Consider the following 13,952-nt stretch of genomic DNA (forward strand, 5'->3'; position numbering starts at 1 on the left):
CTATCCCCCTTCCAGTCCATCATGAATGCTGCTGCCGGGCTCATCCACCTCACCAAATGTTCAGTGTCTGCTACCCCTCTCTGCCAATCCCTCCACTGGCTTCCACTCGCACAACAAATAAAATTCAAAATACTAACAACTTACAAAGCCATCCACAACTCTGCCCCCAACTACATAACCAACTTGGTCTCAGAATATCAACCAAACCGCTCTCTTCGATCCCCCCAAGACCTTCTGTTCTCTAGTTCCCATGTCACCTCCTCCCATGCTTGCTTCCAGGACTTCTCCCAAGCTTCTCCCAAGCTTCTCCCATCCTATGGAACTCGCTACCCCAATCTGTCCAGCTATCTCCTAATCAATCCACTTTTAGACGATTCCTGAAAACCTTTCACTTAAAAGAAGCCTATCCTGCTACTAACTAATAAGCTGCCTTTTATTTCCTCCAACAGCTCATCCCCCACAGCTATTGCTTTTGTATCACACAACCCTTCCTCCTAGATTGTAAGCTCTAACGAGCAGGGCCCTCTGTTTCCTCTTGTACCAAATTGTATTGTAACTGTACTGTCTACCTTCATTTTGTAAAGCGCTGCACACACTGTTGGCGCTATATAAATCCTATATAATAATAATAATAAAAATATTAATAATATGGCAACAATCACCTCAAGCTAGTTAGCACAACAGATTTTGAAAGTCTAAAAGCATCTTTATAACAATCTGCTAACTCTTGAAGGGTTTTTGCTTTTTTCTTTATGGATACAGAAAGATGCTTTTGTGCATGTTTGACAGGCAAATGATCAGGTGAAATGTTCATTTCAATGTCACAAGCCGTAATGTTTGTAGATTATTACTTTGCTGGCTTGTGGAAACAATATTTCAGTCCTAATCTACCACAAAATAACACATTGTCTATCTGAGAGAAGACAAAAACAATTACAAAGAATGGCAACACATATTTTTGTGGATCAAAAATCACAAGCTGCTGTGTTAAGTATTGATGGTATGCCAAGTATTTGAGAAGGTGTATAACTTCTATTGGTGAGAATATATACGAGCTCTGCCCTCTACAGGACATCTGGGACATTTTACAGACGTAAAAACATCCCAAGAATTTAATGCTCTGGTTAAAGGAAAACAGATGGTATTCTTGCACCTGTTGCAGCATGACATTCAGAAAAAGTTTATGTGAAAGAAATAATATGCTTCCACAGGCTCCCTCACATCACTACTGAAATGGGACATAAAATGGGTATATCATTTGACCTGATATATGCAACATTTTAAAGATATAATTCTGCTTTCTCTGGTTCCTGTTTCTTTTTTATTAATATCACATTGAAAACACTGTTCTGCTAGTTCCATAAGTTATTTCTTAGCAAACGAAGTTCCTGTAAGTTCAGTACATTTTTAGTGCCTGGCACAAGAATTTCGTAACAGTCCCTAACCTAAAAATGTCCTTAGAAGTAAAGCCAACTCCTCCACAAACCTTTAGGCTCCATTTAGACTTGTGCGCCTTCAAAATTGTGTGATTTTCATTGTGACTTTCCAGTGAATCTTGATGTGACTTTGGCCAAGGATGATTTTTTGTGCTGTATATAGTCACACACAACTTATTCAGGTGCAACTTTCATGTGACCTTGGAGGGTTTACATTGAAGTCTATGACCCTCACATCACATGAAAGTTGGACCAAAGTAGTGCAGGAACTACTTTCAAGTTGCTGCAACTTGAAGTCACACAGATATGAATGGTACTCATTGGGAGACATGGGGTGCAACTTGTCATGCACACTTGTCACACAATCTAAGGTCCCTACTTACATTCATACACATGCTAGGGACAATTAGGCAGGATTCAATTAACCTACTAGCATGTCTTTGGAGTGTGGGAGGAAACCAGAATACCCAGAGGAAACCCATGCAGGCCCAGGGCGAACATGCAAACTCCAGCAGGTGGTGCCATGGTAGGGATGTGAACCAAGAACCCTAGTACTGGCAGGCAGCAGTGCTAACCATTTAGCCACTGTTCTGGCTAAAATGTTTTTTACCTTAAGGGCTTGTTCACACTTGTTCAAAATACTGCCGCTTATCAATCGCACCTATAGCTTTAATGCGTATTACTAAGTGTGTTTGATAAGTGTTTAATTTAAAACACTCCCCCAAATGCCCTATGCATGTTTACAGCGTGGTTGACATGCATTTTTGGCACGTTAAAACTGCACCACAAGCACCTGTTATACACTTTACTGTACTAACCCACTGGAACCACTTGAATAGATGGAGCTAAAATGCTTCAACTCCTTTCAAACGCAACATGAAGCGTTAATTTTGAAGTGAAGAAATGCTAACGCTTCATGTTTTGATAATGTGAATAGCACTGTGCGCTGTCCATATTATCAACTGCATAAACATTTGGGGAGCGTTTAAAATATCCCTCAAATGCCTGCTTTCAGTGCTAGTGTGAACTAGACCTTATGCAATCCCTGCATTAACATAAAAAATAGTTTTACAACTTGTTCTCCCCCACCTTTCTAAATACTTAGAAAGTTTATAATCAATCCAGGCTGCATCTTTTCTCTCCTCTCTCCCTCCACTTATAGGGACTGAGGCATTGGTTCCTGCTACTGTCAATCAAATGCTGTGAGGAGGGAGTGGGGGATGGGGCTGAGCCACGCCGTGAGTGTCTATGGTAGCACACAGCTCAGCTCAAGATCAAGCCGAAACATCTGCCCCAATAGAAAATTGTTTACTATGTAGCAGATGAAGAAGAGGAGATACTGACAGCATTAGGGGACCCAAGAAGAGGAGGTTTAGGGCTGCTGTGTGCATTACAATTGCACAGAACATGAAAGTATAAGATGTTTATCATTTTAATAAAAAAAAATGTACCTTTAGAAACACTTTAATACTTCCCCTATCCCCCAAATAAGCACAAAGTTTTAAAAAATGTCTAGTTTAGGATTGAACAAGTGAAGACTGCAAATGTGATTGGTATCTGGATCAGGATTAGGAAGTGAGGGAAAATCCCCTCAAAGAGGGCCTCAGACAGCAATAAAAAAACATGTCTTCTAGTAGAGTAAGAACTGAGTCAGTTTAGAACCCTGGTGCCCAACCTGGTTACCCTTTGGTAATTAGTATGTAGCCCTTGAACCCAAGTGGTCAGTATTTGTGTGGATTTACTTGTTTTTAAATGCCAGTGGTTTCAAGAAGTCAAATGGTTTCCTGTATGAGTGTCTCCTGCACCATGTCTCCAGCCTCCAACCCCAAATGTAGCACATGAACATCCCCTTACTATTTCCTTAAGGATGTCCACAGTCTCTTACAGTCTTCTGTACCATTACATATACTGTATGAATGGCCCCATAGTAATGTCAGTGGCCGTGATTGGGCCTTACCTCCTAAGTTGACAACCACTGGTTTAGAGCCTTAGGAATTTAAGACTATCATGTACCTGGTAGAGATTGAGCTGAAGAGGGGGTTTAACTTGCACATCTTTTACAACACCCTGAGAGTGGTGAAAGGAGATATGAGGAGTGGCATAAGGGCAGATGCTGTAAGTAGTGCAAGCTGCTGGATGTGAGGCAGAGATGGCTGTGAACCACTGGGTGAAATGCAGGACCTGAGCAAGACTGACAAGACTGGGGAGGGGGCCACCTTTCAGTACATGGATGAGAGCCAGGGCCAGCACTCCTGCCCCCTCCCCAGTCTTGTACTCCAGTGATAAAAAAGCATGCAACAAGTAAATTCACAGAAAAGTCAAAGTTTTGGCATTTTGGGTCAGTGATTCAGTAAACATTGAAGTCTTTGGATCAGAATAAAAGCATGCCATCTTGCACTTGGAGGACTTTGGAGGAGTACCCCTGAAGCGAAGGAATGGGAAGAATCTGATATAGCCTATGCATATGAATACTCCCAGAGGGTAATAGTATTTAGTATCACTGTTGGCTGGATCACAGAGTGCACACTATATGTGAAGTGATCCCAGAGTGTTCACGTTTTGGTTTATATTTTTTTTTTTTTTGCACATTTAAAGAGTGGTTTGTGTTTTTGCACAGATTGGAGTGTTTTGTATATGTTTAAAGATAATGCACTATAGTTTATTTCTTTTTTCTGAGGTTTTCATGAAATAATTAGGATTATTTTCCTTCTTACTGGATTGAAGTGGAAAATCTGAATTTTGGGTTTTTGGACACATCTGAAACTTTTTATTAGACACATTTGAGACTGTAATTGAATTGGACACTTTATGGTTTATTTGATTTATGTAATCTAATTTTCATATGGTTTTTGGGAATTTATGTGGTTTATCACAAAAAGGTATATGTATTATATTGTACTCTCTAGGGACAAAGTGTGACTTTTTGGTGGGAGTTGAGTTAAGGAGGTCATTTATATATTGGTTTCCATGTGCCCCTTGTCCTCTGTGATGACTTTAAGGTGAATAACTCTACACTGAGTTCACTATATGGAGCACTTATGTATTTATACATGTTGATTACATTCCCCCTTAACCACTTGTCCTCCAGAGGATTTACTCCCCTTCCTGGCCAGGCCATTTTTTGTGTTCCGGCGCTGCGTTATTTTAACTGACAATTGCGTGGTCATGCAACGCAGCACCCAGATTAAATTTACGTCCTTTTTCCCCCACAAATTGAGCTTTATTTTGGTGGTATTTGATCGCCTGTGCATTGTTTATTATTTGCGCTATAAGTAGAGATGAGCGAATTATTCAAAAATTCGGTTCGGCTGATTCGCCAAATTCGCGGAAAAAATTTGCTTCGAGCCGAATATATTCGCTGCGAATTTAACTTATAAAAAGGGTGTTTCTAGGCTTCAGAGAGCCTTTATATTAGTGCAGAACACTGTACCTTTAATTTAAATGCCCTTGGAGTCTGCTAGGGAAGAGAAATAATACTGTCAGTCAGTATGACATGCAGATGAGTGCCGTCGATCTTAGAATCACCGCACACTTCACTCATTTGGGCAGTCACGGGGCCAAAACCAGAGTGTGGAGCCACAGTGTGGCGGTGGAGGCAGCAGCAATGGGAGGCCATACAGCACCCTATGACAAAATGGAACCCACCAGCAGTGTGAGGAGACCTGAAAGTGGCACATGGCAGAGTGTGGCGATGGAGACAGCAGCAATGGGAGGCCGTACAGGGACCTATGACACACTCTGGACCTGGCAGCAGCATGAGGAGGCGGTACAGGGGCCCATGACAGATTACGGGCCTGGCAGCAGCATGAGGAGTCGGTACAGGGGCCCATGGCAGATTACGGGCCTGGCAGCAGCATGAGGAGGCGGTACAGGGGCCCATGGCAGAGTGGCGGAGCGTAAGCAGCTAAAATTGAAGGCCATACAGAGGCCTATGTTAAAAAGTCCCCCCAGCAGCAGCGTGGGGAGACGACTATCAAGAGTCCAATGGCAGAGTGGCGGAGCAGAAGCAGCTTCAATTGAAGGCCATACACAGGCCTAGGTTAAAAAGCGGAAGCCGTCAGCAGCGTGAGCAGACGACAGAGACACATGGCGCAGGGTGGCGGTGGAGGCAGCAGCAATGGAAGGCAATACAGCACCCTATCACAAAATGGAACCCACCAACAGTGTAAGGAGACCTGAAAGTGGCACATGGCGCAGGGTGGCGGTGGAGGCAGCAGTATACGGAAGCCATACACAGGCCTAGGTTAAAAAGCGGAAGCCGCCAGCAGCGTGAGCAGACGACAGAGACACATGGCGCAGGGTGGCGGTGGATGCAGCAGTATTCGGAAGCCAAACACAGGCCTCGGTTAAAAAGCGGAAGCCGTCAGCAGCGTGAGCAGACGACAGAGGCACATGGCGCAGGGTGGCGGTGGAGGCAGCAGCAATGGAAGGCCATACAGCACCCTATCACAAAATGGAACCCACCAACAGTGTAAGGAGACCTGAAAGTGGCACATGGCGCAGGGTGGCGGTGGAGGGAGCAGTATTCGGAAGCCATACACAGGCCTAGGTTAAAAAGCGGAAGCCGTCAGCAGCGTGAGCAGACGACAGAGACACATGGCGCAGGGTGGCGGTGGATGCAGCAGTATTCGGAAGCCAAACACAGGCCTCGGTTAAAAAGCGGAAGCCGTCAGCAGCGTGAGCAGACGACAGAGGCACATGGCGCAGGGTGACGGTGGAGGCAGCAGCAATGGAAGGCCATACAGCACCCTATCACAAAATGGAACCCACCAACAGTGTAAGGAGACCTGAAAGTGGCACATGGCGCAGGGTGGCGGTGGAGGGAGCAGTATTCGGAAGCCATACACAGGCCTAGGTTAAAAAGCGGAAGCCGTCAGCAGCGTGAGCAGACGACAGAGACACATGGCGCAGGGTGGCGGTGGATGCAGCAGTATTCGGAAGCCAAACACAGGCCTCGGTTAAAAAGCGGAAGCCGTCAGCAGCGTGAGCAGACGACAGAGGCACATGGCGCAGGGTGGCGGTGGAGGCAGCAGCAATGGAAGGCCATACAGCACCCTATCACAAAATGGAACCCACCAACAGTGTAAGGAGACCTGAAAGTGGCACATGGCGCAGGGTGGCGGTGGAGGCAGCAGTATTCGGAAGCCATACACAGGCCTAGGTTAAAAAGCGGAAGCCGTCAGCAGCGTGAGCAGACGACAGAGACACATGGCGCAGGGTGGCGGTGGATGCAGCAGTATTCGGAAGCCAAACACAGGCCTCGGTTAAAAAGCGGAAGCCGTCAGCAGCGTGAGCAGACGACAGAGGCACATGGCGCAGGGTGGCGGTGGAGGCAGCAGTATTCGGAAGCCATACACAGGCCTAGGTTTAAAACTGGAACCCAGCAGCATGAGCAGACGACAAAGACACACATGGCAGAGGATGGATCTGGCAGCAGTATGAGAAGGCGGTACAGGGGCCCGTGGCACAGTGTGGTGATGGGGGCTACAGCAACTGGATGCCAGAAAGTGGCCGATAGGGCTATATACTGCATGGAATTATAAAGTTGTAAAGACAGCGGCCTATAAGGCTATACACACTATAACAATCATGACTTGATTGACCATTGGCCTATAAGGCTATACACAGCATGAATATCATGACTTATTCTGAGAGTGGTTTGGAAGGCTATATACAAAAAGTAATTCATGAGCTGTCCGGACAGCGGACAATAAGTACATATATACAAATCAATTCATCAGCTGTCCAGCCAGCGGCCTCAAAGGCGACACATATAGAAAGCAATTCATGAGCTGTTCAGACAGCGGCCTCTAAGGCGACAGATATACAAAGCAATTCCCGAGGTGTTCAGGGAGCGGCCTGAACGGCTAGGTTATTAGGTCAGTTGTGTCAGGAACTGGTGGTTTGAAATCCAGACTAATCCACGCCTGATTCATTTTTACAAACGTGAGTCTCTCCACACTTTGGGTGGACAGTCGTGTCCTCCGGGCATGACAGCCTTTCAAGGGCAAATTCAGCTAGTTGGGGCCAAAGGTCAAGTTTCGTTGCCCAGTAGTCAAGGGGATTGTCTACCTCGGTTGGCAGGGTTCTGTCCAAGTAGGCCCAAGCCTGTTGTTTGAGGTCCTGCTCCAGGTCCACCTGATGCTGCTGCTGCTGCGGCTGGTTAGTAGTTTCCTCACTGCGCTGGTGAAGAAAGCTACTCATCATCGACTGCAGACTGAGGCAGCCGCTGCTGGTGGAGCTGCCACTGCTCCTACCACCCCACCCCTCCCCTGCTGCCATGGCAGCGGAACGCGAGCGCACAGGGCCCACAGTGTCTGAGGATGGACGTTGGCGCAGAAAGGCAGAGACCAACTGACTACATAGGTGGTTTTTATAGTACTTTATTTTGGCCTCCCTCTCAGCAGGTGTGAAAAAGGCCACCATTTTTGAACGGTAGCGAGGGTCCAACAAGGTGGACAGCCAAAAGTCATCCCTCTGTCTGATGGTTATTATTCGGCTGTCGCTACGCAAGCAACCGAGCATGCTATGGGCCATTTGTGCCAAGGAATGCGAGGGACTCCCTGCCTCCATCTCCACAGCATACTGCCATGGTGCGTCTGGGTCCTCTGTCTCCTCCTCCTCCTCTACCAGATGCTCCTGCTCCTCCACTCCTGTCCGCTGAGTGGAAAAACCACCCATTTCACTCAATAATTCCTGAGCACCAATGTCCTCCTCTACCTCCTCCTCTTCTTCCTGTCCTGCCCCCACAGGGGTCATGTGGCGTTGAGATCTTTGCGCCATGTCTACCGCACCCTGACCAGCCATTGTTAACAGCATTTGTTCCAGGACGTGCAACAGAGGAATGACGTCGTTCATCCCATAGTCCTGCCGACTCACGAATAGCGTGGCCTCCTCAAAGGGCCTGAGCAAGCGGCAGGTGTCACGCATGAGCTGCCAATGGCTGACATCTAAGTTACACAGGGGAGTACCTTTATCCGCTTGTAACATCAGGAAATCGGTGATGGCCTTTCGCTGTTCGTAAAGGCGGTCTAACATATGTAGGGTTGAATTCCACCTTGTTGCAACGTCGCAGATCAGGCGATGCTGTGGAATTCCGTTCTGCCGCTGCAGCTCAAGGAGGGTGTGCTTTGCGGTGTAGGAATGGCTGAAATGCATGCAAAGTTTACGTGACGTTTTAAGGATGTCTTGCAGTGGGATGGTGGATTTTAGGAACCGCTTGACAACCAGATTGAACACGTGAGCCATGCATGGCGCATGGCACAACCTTCCTTGACGCAGAGCAGACACCATGTTCTTTCCGTTGTCGGTCAACATGGTTCCAATTTTCAGTTTGCGCGGAGACAGCCATCTGTCGATTTCTCTGTTCATTACACTCAGAAGTTCCTCCCCTGTGTGACTACGTTCGCCAAGGCATACCAGGTGCAGCACAGCGTGACACCGTTGCGCCCTGCACATGTGATATGCCGGTCGGGTAATGGGACTTGGCATGGGGGTGGCGGCTGAGGACACGGCGGAAGAAGAGGTGGTAGAGGCGGACATCTTTGCTGGACCAAGGACGTGAAAACGTGGAGGCAAAAGCGGCGTGACCTGTCCAAGTTGCTGGTGCGGCTGTGCCGGCACCACGTTCACCCAGTGGGCCGTAAATGACATGTACTGTCCCTGACCGTAGTTACAGCTCCACACGTCGGCGCTGCCGTGCACTTTGGCAGAGACCGACATGCTCAAAGACTGGCCCACCATCTCTTCTACATGTGAATGCAGGGCTGGCACTGCCTTTTTGGCGAAGAAATGCCGGCTTGGCACTCTCCACCGCGGCTCGGCACAAGCCATCATTTCTCGGAAAGGTGCTGAGTCCACCACTTGGAAAGGGAGGGACTGCAGCACCAGCAACTTGGACAGGAGGACGTTCAGCTTCTGCTCCGTCGGGTGCGTGCTCGCAAACTGTTGTCTCTTGGAAACGGATTCCAAGAAAGACTGCTGACGGAATCCGTGAAGAGGAGTAGCAGGAGAAGGAGCATCTGAACGAGCGGAAGATGCCAACGAGCGACAACTCCCCTCAGCAGAGGTGTTGGAGCCTTGACTGGCTGATAGAGGGCGATTGACGTCGGGTGACGGAGCAAGTAACGGAGCGGGTGATGGAGCGGGGGCTGGGGCAGGCAGAACCGCCGTATCTTTATCACGGTTTTCCCAGGCCACCGAATGGCGACGCTGCATATGCTGACGCAACGCTGTAGTCCCAACATTGGCCCCCTGGCCACGCTTGACTTTCTGGCCACATAGTCGACATACGGCTATGTTTACTTCCTCAGGCGGCTTGACGAAAAATTGCCACACCGCCGAGTAGGAAACTTTGCCCCCGCTACTCCTCACTGGCTGACTGCTACTTCCTCCGTGCACACCGGCACCACTACTGGCCGTGGTGGTAGGCTGCAGTGGAGCTGGTGCTCTACTCCGTGGCCGTTTGGCTCCACTGACACTGCTGCGACCCTGCTGCCTCCTGGGCAACCCACCGACTGTTTTGCTCACTGGCAAGCTGGCACCCTCTTCTCCTGATGATGCGGAAGCAATAGCCTGATGACGACGAGGCTGCCAAGTGCGATCAGCCTCATCATCATCAATTAGGGTCTCCGCGTCACTACTAGCCCCCTCGGCTGCGTGTGGGTCAGGAGACAGACCTGTCTCTAGACCGGCTACCGAGCCACTCTCCTCGCCACTACTTCTTCGCCTGGCTGCTGAAGAGGCGGATGTCTCCCCCCGTTCCTGACCGCCCTCTGTTAGCTCTTCCTCACTGTATAGTGGGGCTGAGCCCACAGCATGCGATACTTCGCTTGGTGAGGGAACACCAAAGGACAGGGGCAGGTCGAGGACACGTGATTTCAGTGAGCTTGCTCCCGGGCCATGCCAACTAACGGTTGTGTCTGACGTACCCACCGACCGTTGGCTGTAGGTGTCAGAGGTGACCTGGGAAGAGGAAGACGACCGAGTCAACCAATCGATGACGGCAGGGTTGTCGGTGGAGACACGACCGCTGGATGACACCGGGAGCACTGGCCTCTGGCTGCGACTAGTGCTGCCTCGACCCCTTCCTCTGCTGCCACGTCTGCTCGCTCCTGAAACATTGCCTCCTCTGCCACTCCTCTGCGTGTTGTCTGACATACTCTTTAATTCAATAAGCACCCCAAAAATAAAACCGGATTTAACTCTTTGAACGTACAATAGTGGTTGTGAAGCAGAAAGTCAGTTTATTTAGCACAATCGGTCAATTGCAGCTTGCCGTTGGCTGGAAACTGTACGTTTATGTCACTGGAATGCACTAATCACCCAAAAAATATTACCGCCACCCGGCGTGTATATGGATTTAACTCTTTGAATGTACAATAGTGGTTGTGAAGCAGAAAGTCAGTTTATTTAGCACAATCGGTCAATTGCAGCTTGCCGTTGGCTGGAAACTGTACGTTTATGTCACTGGAATACACTAATCACCCAAAAAATATTACCGCCACCCGGCGTGTATATGGATTTAACTCTTTGAACGTACAATAGTGGTTGTGAAGCAGAAAGTCAGTTTATTTAGCACAATCGGTCAATTGCAGCTTGCCGTTGGCTGGAAACTGTACGTTTCTGTCACTGGAATGCACTAATCACCCAAAAAATATTACCGCCACCCGGCGTGTAAATGGATCTAACTCTTTGAACGTACAATAGTGGTTGTGAAGCAGAAAGTCAGTTTATTGTACACAATCGGTCAATTGCAGCTTGCCGTTGGCTGGAAACTGTACGTTTCTGTCACTGGAATGCACTAATCACCCAAAAAATATTACCGCCACCCGGCGTGTAAATGGATCTAACTCTTTGAACGTACAATAGTGGTTGTGAAGCAGAAAGTCAGTTTATTGTACACAATCAGTCAATTGCAGCTTGCCGTTGGCTGGAAAATGTACGTTTCTGTCACTGGAATGCACTAATCACCCAAAAAATATTACCGCCACCCGGCGTGTAAATGGATCTAACTCTTTGAACGTACAATAGTGGTTGTGAAGCAGAAAGTCAGTTTATTTAGCACAATCGGTCAATTGCAGCTTGCCGTTGGCTGGAAACTGTACGTTTATGTCACTGGAATGCACTAATCACCCAAAAAATATTACCGCCACCCGGCGTGTATATGGATTTAACTCTTTGAACGTACAATAGTGGTTGTGAAGCAGAAAGTCAGTTTATTTAGCACAATCGGTCAATTGCAGCTTGCCATTGGCTGGAAACTGTACGTTTATGTCACTGGAATGCACTAATCACCCAAAAAATATTACCGCCACCCGGCGTGTATATGGATTTAACTCTTTGAACGTACATTAGTGGTTGTGAAGCAGAAAGTCAGTTTATTGTACACAATCGGTCAATTGCAGCTTGCCGTTGGCTGGAAACTGTACGTTTCTGTCACTGGAATGCACTAATCACCCAAAAAATATTACCGCCACCCGGCGTGTATATGGATTTAACTCTTTGAACGTACAATAGTGGTTGTGAAGCAGAAAGTCAGTTTATTTAGCACAATCGGTCAATTGCAGCTTGCCGTTGGCTGGAAACTGTACGTTTATGTCACTGGAATGCACTAATCACCCAAAAAATATTACCGCCAACCGGCGTGTATATGGATTTAACTCTTTGAACGTACAATAGTGGTTGTGAAGCAGAAAGTCAGTTTATTTAGCACAATCGGTCAATTGCAGCTTGCCGTTGGCTGGAAACTGTACGTTTATGTCACTGGAATGCACTAATCACCAAAAAAATATTACCGCCACCCGGCGTGTAAATGGATCTAACTCTTTGAACGTACAATAGTGGTTGTGAAGCAGAAAGTCAGTTTATTTAGCACAATCGGTCAATTGCAGCTTGCCGTTGGCTGGAAACTGTACGTTTATGTCACTGGAATGCACTAATCACCCAAAAAATATTACCGCCACCCAGCGTGTATATGGATTTAACTCTTTGAACGTACAATAGTGGTTGTGAAGCAGAAAGTCAGTTTATTTAGCACAATCGGTCAATTGCAGCTTGCCGTTGGCTGGAAACTGTACGTTTATGTCACTGAAATGCACTAATCACCCAAAAAATATTACCGCCACCCGGCGTGTAAATGGATCTAACTCTTTGAACGTACAATAGTGGTTGTGAAGCAGAAAGTCAGTTTATTTAGCACAATCGGTCAATTGCAGCTTGCCGTTGGCTGGAAACTGTACGTTTATGTCACTGGAATGCACTAATCACCCAAAAAATATTACCGCCACCCGGCGTGTAAATGGATCTAACTCTTTGAACGTACAATAGTGGTTGTGAAGCAGAAAGTCCGTTTATTGTACACAATCGGTCAATTGCAGCTTGCCGTTGGCTGGAAACTGTACGTTTATGTCACTGGAATGCACTAATCACCCAAAAAATATTACCGCCACCCGGCGTGTAAATGGATCTAACTCTTTGAACGTACAATAGTGGTTGTGAAGCAGAAAGTCAGTTTATTTAGCACAATCGGTCAATTGCAGCTTGCCGTTGGCTGGAAACTGTACGTTTATGTCACTGGAATGCACTAATCACCCAAAAAATATTACCGCCACCCGGCGTGTAAATGGATCTAACTCTTTGAACGTACAATAGTGGTTGTGAAGCAGAAAGTCAGTTTATTTAGCACAATCGGTCAATTGCAGCTTGCCGTTGGCTGGAAACTGTACGTTTATGTCACTGGAATGCACTAATCACCCAAAAAATATTATCGCCACCCGGCGTGTAAATCGATCTAACTCTTTGAACGTACAATAGTGGTTGTGAAGCAGAAAGTCCGTTTATTTAGCACAATCGGTCAATTGCAGCTTGCCGTTGGCTGGAAACTGTACGTTTATGTCACTGGAATGCACTAATCACCCAAAAAATATTACCGCCACCCGGCGTGTAAATGGATCTAACTCTTTGAACGTACAATAGTGGTTGTGAAGCAGAAAGTCAGTTTATTTAGCACAATCGGTCAATTGCAGCTTGCCGTTGGCTGGAAACTGTACGTTTCTGTCACTGGAATGCACTAATCACCCAAAAAATATTACCGCCAGCCGGCGTGTAAATGGATTTAACTCTTTGAACGTACAATAGTGGTTGTGAAGCAGAAAGTCAGTTTATTTTGCACAATCGGCAAACTGCAGCACCAACTGTGCACGACAGCCACCAAAAAAAAAAATGGTGTATGTCACTTTAAATTTTCGATTCTTTGATAGCTGTGGCCCTAAGTAACGATTCTGTGTCCCTGAGTAACGATTCTGTGTCCCTGAGTAACGATTCTGTGTCCCTGAGTAACGATTCTGTGTCCCTGAGTAACAATTCTGTGTCCCTGAGTAACGATTCTGTGGCCCTAAAGTCTCTGTGGCCCTAACTCTGTCCCTCAATACACAGAGGTCTGTCTCTCTTGAATGACCGGAGGCTAATGGAGAATTCTAAGATGGCCGCGATTTATAGCTCCACCATTACACAGTG

Source organism: Staurois parvus, unplaced genomic scaffold, assembly GCF_062004578.1.
Source record: "Staurois parvus isolate SC_StPar_1 unplaced genomic scaffold, SC_StPar_1.0 ptg000090l, whole genome shotgun sequence".
Taxonomy (NCBI): Eukaryota; Metazoa; Chordata; class Amphibia; order Anura; family Ranidae; genus Staurois; species Staurois parvus.